General features: G+C 37.8%; 1 long non-coding RNA gene across 1 annotated transcript in view; it reads right to left on the bottom strand.

Moving 5' to 3' along the window:
- Positions 1-2888: 2888 nt before the first annotated feature.
- Positions 2889-8146, bottom strand: part of LOC141729383 (uncharacterized) — a 51835-nt gene continuing 46577 nt past the window's right edge. Inside the window, exons 3-4 of the long non-coding RNA XR_012580871.1 lie at positions 5388-6221; positions 2889-3129 (exon numbers count right to left, since the gene is read on the bottom strand). This is a non-coding gene — a long non-coding RNA (uncharacterized LOC141729383). The remainder of the gene's footprint in view (positions 3130-5387; positions 6222-8146) is intronic.

The raw sequence follows: 8146 nt of genomic DNA, 5'->3' as shown, positions 1-8146 counted from the left end.
ACCTGTCTTCCTCTCGGCTGTGCCTCTTGCACAGGTACAGATCCTCTTGTTCTGCAAATCCCTTAAGAAAGTCAAAGCAAAGCAGATTTAGCACTCTTCTTAAGAGCAGGGATTCAAGAATCTGGTTTTCAGGGATTCAAGAATCTCAATTTTTCTGTCCCTTTGATCTTCCCACAATCTTCCAGTCTCACTTCCATGCATTATTGCACTTAGGATTCAGTAAAACTCAAATTAAGCTGATGCTGTAGAAAGCTGGGCTGGAATGTTACCCTGTGCTTAAAGCTAACAATGAGCATCTAAATGAAGAGTCATGTATTAATTTTTTTTTTTTAATTGCCAAAAGGATCTTAGCTTTACATTAAAAAAAAATGCTTTAACATTAAATCACCTATAAAGAAAAAACCCAAACATTTTTAAATTAACAAAAACATTGCAACATTAAGGTTCAAAAAAGATTTTTATAATATCAGAACTGTGCTCTAAATCTTGACCTGGAGTCTTAGATCTTATTTTTTTAATTTTCTGAAGTCTGAGTTGTTTTTTTTTTTCAGTTCATGAAGAAACTGAGACATGAAAATGGGATTTTTTAGCCAGTAACTCATACATTTAGATTTCTAGGTTTAGGTTTTGGAAAAAATGTACCTAGTTGTTTTCTTATTACAATACTGCTGGTTTTGTTCACCGGTCCATGTTTTTCTTGGAATGTGGTAATGTGGAATGTTTTAAATTAGAGGTTTTACTTTTTACTCTCCAATGTCTACTAAATAAGTCCATCATCTAATTCTAAAATTGTGAAGCAGCAAACATACACTTGTAGCCAGCAATACATATATTTTTACTCCAGAGAACTGCTCTTCTGTTCTAAATTTACTGCAGAAGGTTTCAGAGACAAAAGAAAGGCTCCTTGCCAAACCTAGCTTTGCTTCTTTATAATAATCCTTTAGGTCTCTTCAAATATCCTAACTAAATATTGTAAACTGCTGAGAAGTTTCCAGCAAGACTATAAGAGATAAATAACAGTTGCTAAGCTTCAGCTGACATAACATTTTGTACATAGGATTGTTTCAAATGAAACTACAGAACAAATGAAGGCATTAGATTGGATGCAAATATCAATCAAAGTCAAATATTTTATACCCTAATTTTAGTTATAATCAGTTTTTGAAACATGAGCCATACATCATATTAAAAATATATGGGATGTGATCCTGCTACTGCAACCCACTGCATATTTTGCCTGCCACCACAACAATCTCTATTGTCTGCTGGATACACATGCTGCTTGGAATGTGCACTGACGGGTGCATTAGCAGTGCTGAGAGACCCCCAGGGGGGTTGGACTTGGGGTTTGGTTTAAGTAAGAAATTTAAAGCTAGAATTACAATCTGATACTTATGTGAAGCTCTCGAAGGCTGCCCAAACAATTCCTTCTCTTAAAATCAGAACAATTGACCCTGTGATTGATGCAGCCTGTTGGCTCTGGTTCCCAGCTTTGACACACATGTCATCTGTTGAGAGATTTCTTCTCCTAAATTTTGGGCTAATAACTCAAAATTATCCTACTTTTTATTACTCTCTGCTTATTCTACTGCATCTCAGCAGGAACAGTCTGTTATTATATGTACACTGCATAAAATTATGGTCCCCCCATCCCATTAGCCATGCCTATTTTCTTATTACTTAGCCATTAAGAAGTGTTATTAGCCATGCTTTTTTTTTTCCAGAATGAAAAGACTTCACACCCCACCAATCCAGCAGTTTTGGAGTCCACAGCTTGATGTTATATTTCCAAGACAGGAGAAAAAACATTCTAAAGTTTCAGTGTCTCTCTCCATAGCAAGACATTTTGCCCAATGCAAGAAATCAATTCTGCCTCATACAGACTGAGACAGACAGCACCGTGAAACACTCCCTAGATTGCCTGTTCAAACACAACTCACCAAGCCTGAAAAAAACCCACCAAACAACCCAGGACTTGGAATTGCAATGGACATCTCAGAACCACAAGCTACGATCGGTTTCAGCTTGATTCGAGTGCTCTTTGGTTGTCATTGATACTGGTTTTGAAGTGGATTTACTAAGAACCAAAACTGTGCCATTTTAGAAACAGTTCACTTGGAGAGCCCCACTCCAGGCTCTCCTGTGGTAGCTGTGAAGGTACAGCCATTTTGCTCAGTATTTCATAAGCCATGAGTCTAAATTTAATGAAGGAAAAAGAAATCATTCCCATCTAGCCATTTAGAGTACTGAAACAGGTATTGTCCCGAAAACCACAGACTTGCACATTTCAGTTTGTGCTGAACAATTCAAGAAGCCTCCTCGATCTCATACCTCCACCACGGCTCCCATGCAAAATTTTCTAATGTTTTGCTTGAAAGGATCCAATAATTTCTCTGTGTAGTGTGGGTGTTGAGCAGGTGAAGAACAGGATTGCTCCCACCCAGGAGGCATGGAGGCATTAGCACAATTGAGGGGCATAAGGAACACTGACATCTTATGGGTGACATTTCTCATATTTTTTATCTAATAAGGATCAATGCTTTTACAGTTCAGCTAACAGCATTGTGGACAAACCCCCCTACCTTCCATCTAGAGTTATGGTGTTTTATAGCACAGCATAAGACAGGTGGGAAGTTCTGCCCTTTAAAAATCCCATGCAAAAAATTTAACAAGAGAAGTTGGCATGTAATAACTTCTCATTAGAAACTCTTTATCCACCAAGCACCTTTGGTCCATACCAAAAGGTCTTCTGACCTTTCCCTACTTCCAGCAAAACTGTATTTGTAGATTTGAAAATATTCAGATGTGAGTTTTTGGGTTGGTTTTAACAAAAAAAAAAAAAAAAAAAAAAAAACAGACCAGTCAGGAATAACAGACATTTGGTGATTTTTTACTTCTGTGGGGAACATCGGTCTGCTGGGTCTGCTAATTAGAATAATGTTACCTGGAAGTGCTCTTGGATGGGATTTGTACTAGACAGACATACATTTAGTGCAAAGGGCTGATATGTGAACTTGGAAAATCAAAAGAGCAGGTTAAGATAGTACTATTATTCTTTTCTTCCTCATGTTTATTCTTCAGTTTCTAGTCAGCTTGTATAACAAGGAACAGCTGCAGAACAGGCAGGATCTATAAATGAAAACAGAAACAACAAAATGTCACATTTTGATAGTATTAACTAGTATTTTCATGTGTGTTCACACTGGAGATTGTGCCAAACTATTCTGAATGTTCTATGAACATTCACACTTCCAAAAACTTTGACAAAACTGGATTTCGGTTATGGTTCACACACGTACTCTTGCAGGAGGCAAGATTTTCATCACGTTCACCAGAATGCCACTAACTGAAGGAAATGCAATAAACTGAAATAAAAACTGAAAAGAAACAATTCAAGCTTTATTTGTAATAACATTGACAGTAGACAATGTTTTTCCTTCCACAAAATGAGTTATTCTTTTTGTTTAATAAATCTGTTCCCAGAAGGGCTCTGGAACAGATATTTGTGTTCAGTACTATGAGAAACTAACACATGCATGCAGACTCACAGCTCCCATTCATAGAATTTATTGTTACATCCAAAAAAAAGTGTCTCTCACAAAGACACTTTAAAAAGCAGAGATGCATAAGATTTTCTTTTTTTTTTTTTTTTAGCAGAGCACATCTTTGTGTTCACTTCTATGGTACCACTAGAACAGTGTTGAACAGCATCCATATGGGTAACTCAGTCCAAATATCAATACTTAAGCTTCAGCACATTGCACAAAAGGTGTAATTCCTTGCTTGGAGACAGATTTTAGGATGAGAGTCTCTCTTAGGGCACACGGTTTAAATGTGTTCTAGTTTACTGAAAGCCACAGAGGTTGATTTCTGCTCCTTAGCTGTAAAGTACTGCTCAATAAAGGTTTGTTTCCAGACAAACATTAGATTTCAATGCCAGTAAAGTTGAAAATTAATTTCTGTTAGTATTATTAAGTTCTTCATTCCATTTGAAGAGTAACCATATACATGCAACAGAAGAATCTGCTATAATAGTGTGGAAGGAGGGAAGTAATGCTAAAGGTTTTTCCCTTGGCAAATGCACAGTCTCAGCACCCCAAAATAACACTCAGGTGGGCTTGGTTTCCCCCCCAGAATGCAGCTGAAAGGTGTTTTATCATCAACCTGCTCAGTGTAGGTGAGATTGCATATTTTGCCATCCAGGTTTTGTTTTCTGTAGAACAAGCTCAAAGAACACGTGGGTTTTACTATGCACTGTACAACAAAAGAGCCAAAGAAAATATCAAATCTGTTGCCCATTGCTTTAGGGTGTTTAGTCAAGGATGTAGAAAAAAATAACCAGGCTCCTCTTCACTTTAATAAATAATTACTTCTGAAGAATTGAATAGGCATGTGAGTAAACACTCTTCCCTTACTGCTTTTTTGAGAAAATTCTAATTTAGGCAAAGCACCTAACCATAGAGTTAAGAACTTCTGTTCAAGGGGCAGAATCAAAGCCATGATCCTTCCTTGCTATTTGACATCAACTGCTCTGGCCAATTTGGTCCACCTTCCTCTCCTTATTCTCACAAGTGAATTACATTCTTTTTGGATTTTTCTCTTTTGTACTTAACTCAGCCCTTGCACTGCATAGAGAACTTGGATCCTAAATGTGATCTGAATTCTCCAAGCTGGCAAAGTACCTGCAAATCTGTATTAGCATACAATGAGATGTTACAATCCTTAGTTAAATTTGTGATTTTCTCTGTGATTACCTTACTAAATGTAACTTGCTTTTGGGTTTGTCAGTTAATATTTACAATTTTACATGCTCCAAAATAGAGCAAAGATCCCCCAGATATTTTGTGTGTGGGATTTTTTTTTGTGCTAAACAGTGCACAAACAAGGAAACAATTCTCACTTTAACAAACCATATATGCATGCAAGGAAAGTCATGAAGAGAAGGTTATACTGAATATTTCACTGTTAAAACCCCTTACAAAGCTCACTAATTTTTTTTACCAGAATCATAGTGCTAAGGCACTGAATCATCACAGAAATTAAAAAAAAAAATATTTATTAAGTATGTGTGCACCAGATATTTTCAGTTTCCTTTCACAGATTTCAGTGGCAACCATTCACACACACTATACATGTATTAAATTTTTTATACTGTGATTTGAAGATGAGGTTTGAGCCCCAAGGTGTCTTCATTAAATAAATGTACCATTTTAATGCACACGCACACAAAAAAAACCTCCTTGCTTGGAACACTGCTGTCTCTGTGTGTGTTACGCCAGAACTGAAAAAGGTGAAGGTGGGAGGAAAAGAAGTTAAGTTTTACAGTAGTCTTATTTTTAAAATATAAGTGAAGAAATCAAAGAGGAGTTGTGTCAAAATGTACTCACCAGTTCCATTGTGGTCTAAGGAAATTTCAGTTTTCAAAGGCCACCTTGGGCTGTGGTTTTGGCTAATTCCTGCAAGGACTGGGGTGCAGCTTTCAAAGTCTCATGGCTTTGCACTAGAGAAAGGCTCAGAGAGGAAGAAAAAGAGGGGATTGTTGTCAAAGAATAAACCTACATGATGTAACTAATTCATCACTACACATTTTCCTTGATGATATCTTAAGTGAAGGGTTTGGTTCCCTAATTTTCTCCAGCATAGTAGCATTTTTGCCTGTTTATGTCAAATTGGGTTCTTCTCCAGATTCCCATGCTGGGCTTCTGACAAGGTAGAGATTTTTGTCAAGTTTCTGGGTCAGAACATGAAGCTGCTGTTGAATGGGAAGATGTAAGCCCCTCTACCATCACTGTCTTATTCCTTCTGGAGGTCTCTAATGCTGGGAAAATGCTCTTCAGTATTGGTCAGATCTTTCATTCTTGGAATAATAGGAAAGAACATGAGCTTCTGCAGTTAATAGTATGAAGAATATCACTTCAGTAAAAGTTGCATTAAGCCTTCTGCAACCTTATTCAGCTCACAGCTAGCCTCTGTTCTTATTTCTACATTTGAGTCACTGACAGAGCAGTGCTCCATACATGAAAAATTCTAGCAGTAGGATTCAAAATCTCAGTCCTGTCTCACTTGTTGGTTACACCTCTGGAACTCTGCAGCCCTTTGGGGTTTGTTACAGGAAGAAAAGAGCAGAAAGTCTCCCAACTATCTCACCAGTATCTCTGTGAAATATTTGCCTCCTCTTGCACCCTCCTTCTCACTTCAAGGGCAGATCCCGCTAGAAATCACTGAGAAAGAAAAAGAAGAAAAAGCAAAAAAAGCAGCCAGGTTAAGGCCTTCAAAGGATTTTCAAAGACAGTTTGGCATAGGAAACTATAAAGTAACTCTGTATTACTTGAGTAGTTGACATGGGTAGCAGGAGGGTTAAAATTCACCAAAAGTTTTAGAGGCATAAGCATCCACGGAGATGTTTGTCAATCTCTATGCTCACTCAGGCTGTTCCACCAGGCAGAAGGCAATGCAAAGCTGAGAAAGCACCAAAGTCTGAATCTTGATCCACATCAATTCATTAATAGTAGTGTTATTATTCAAAGAAGCACAGAACAGCTGGGGCTGAAAAGCACCTCTGCAGATTCTTTAACCCAACTCCCCTGCCCAAAGAGGGGTCTGCTACTGCAGGTTGACCAGGACCATGCCCAGTCAGGCTTTAAATTGCTCCAAGGATAGAAGCTCCACAACCTCTCTAGACTACCTATGTCAGTGTCTGACCACCTGCAGTCAGAGCATTTGTTCTTATATAACTTTATTTTTTTAACTTTTGTATTTTAGTTTGTGCTCACTGCCTCTTATCTTCTCACTCCTTGCCACATTTCTTAGTAATGGTCCATAACTAAAAATTCTTCTCCCCAATCCTGGCCATTTTTTCTCTCTCAATCTAAACTGAGCTCTGACCTCCATATCAGGAGCCACAACGAACTACAGTGAGAACTGCATTATTCTAATACTGAACCAGATATTCATTAAGGATATGAAGTTTCTCCTTTGTCACGCTCCTCACCCCAACTTTCTCTGCTTATCTTCCAGCAGCATTTTTTTTGTGACAGGAAATAAACAACATAAAACATAATATTCAGTGAGAAGGCCGTGCTCTGATCACTAGCTCTCTCTCTGAAGAGTTATCCCAGGCTTCCATTCCCCCTGCTAACTATCAAGTAGCTGAACTATTTAAAAATTAAAATAATTTTTTTTAAGTCTCTACTAAGCTGAGATCTTTTCCTGGCAAGTTCACGGCTGGAATCAATGTTTATAGCCACATTACCAAACAAACTAAAAATACAGGGCTTAATAATGAAAAACCTGGTACTACCTGAAGTATAATGGAACAGGCGTGCTGCTGTAATAATTCCTTTAGGCCTAGAGAAACTAAGCAATGTTAATTATTAATCAAAAGCAAAGCACCCATTTTAAACATTTTTCAAGGAGATGTGCTCATTTAATTTCTTGCTTCTATATATTATTTTATATCAGTACCTGTCACTCAAAGCCAGCAACACTCACACCACTGTGAGGACAATGATCAGAAATAATACCCACAACTGACACAACACAAGGTCTTAGGAAACCACTGAACTAATCAGTGTCTGCTCCTCCTCATGGCTGTGAACACTTCAGAAAATGAGCAGCCCTAACAGAATCCCAGAATCATTAAGGTTGGAAAAGGCCTCCCAGGTCATGGAGTCCAACCTTTGACCAAACATCACCACAGCTCTAACAGAACCACACGGTTTAATCACTGCAGCAAAGAATACCTAAAGATGTATATACGGGGCCAAAAGTAGATTATGGTTGTTACAAAATCATAGGTGTCAAGGAAATTTCTCTAAAGGCCTTCATAGTGTTCTTATTTCTTAGCCTTTCTTGTGGAATACAAAAAGTTTCATCTTTTGTTTCTTGACAGCCTCTTACGTGGGAGAGGTGAAGAAAATCAGTTTGCTAGATAATTGCTTAGTTCTGAAGGAACATCTGGGAAGGAGAGGTGAAAATAAACTGAATGAAGTGAAAACTGTAGTCAATAAAAGCAAATGTGGATTTTGAAATGACACACCATCAAGCAAAGGATTTATAATTCAGCTTTAAAATGCTCTTCCTTCAGTGTTCTCCTATTCATCCTTCATTTTCTCATATGCTGATCTTGGTCATCAGTCTGGAATGA

Source organism: Zonotrichia albicollis, chromosome 6 (genome assembly GCF_047830755.1).
Source record: "Zonotrichia albicollis isolate bZonAlb1 chromosome 6, bZonAlb1.hap1, whole genome shotgun sequence".
In the NCBI taxonomy this organism is placed as follows: Eukaryota; Metazoa; Chordata; class Aves; order Passeriformes; family Passerellidae; genus Zonotrichia; species Zonotrichia albicollis.
Note: the sequence above shows the minus strand (reverse complement) of the source record. Positions and strands in the feature narration are given on the sequence as shown.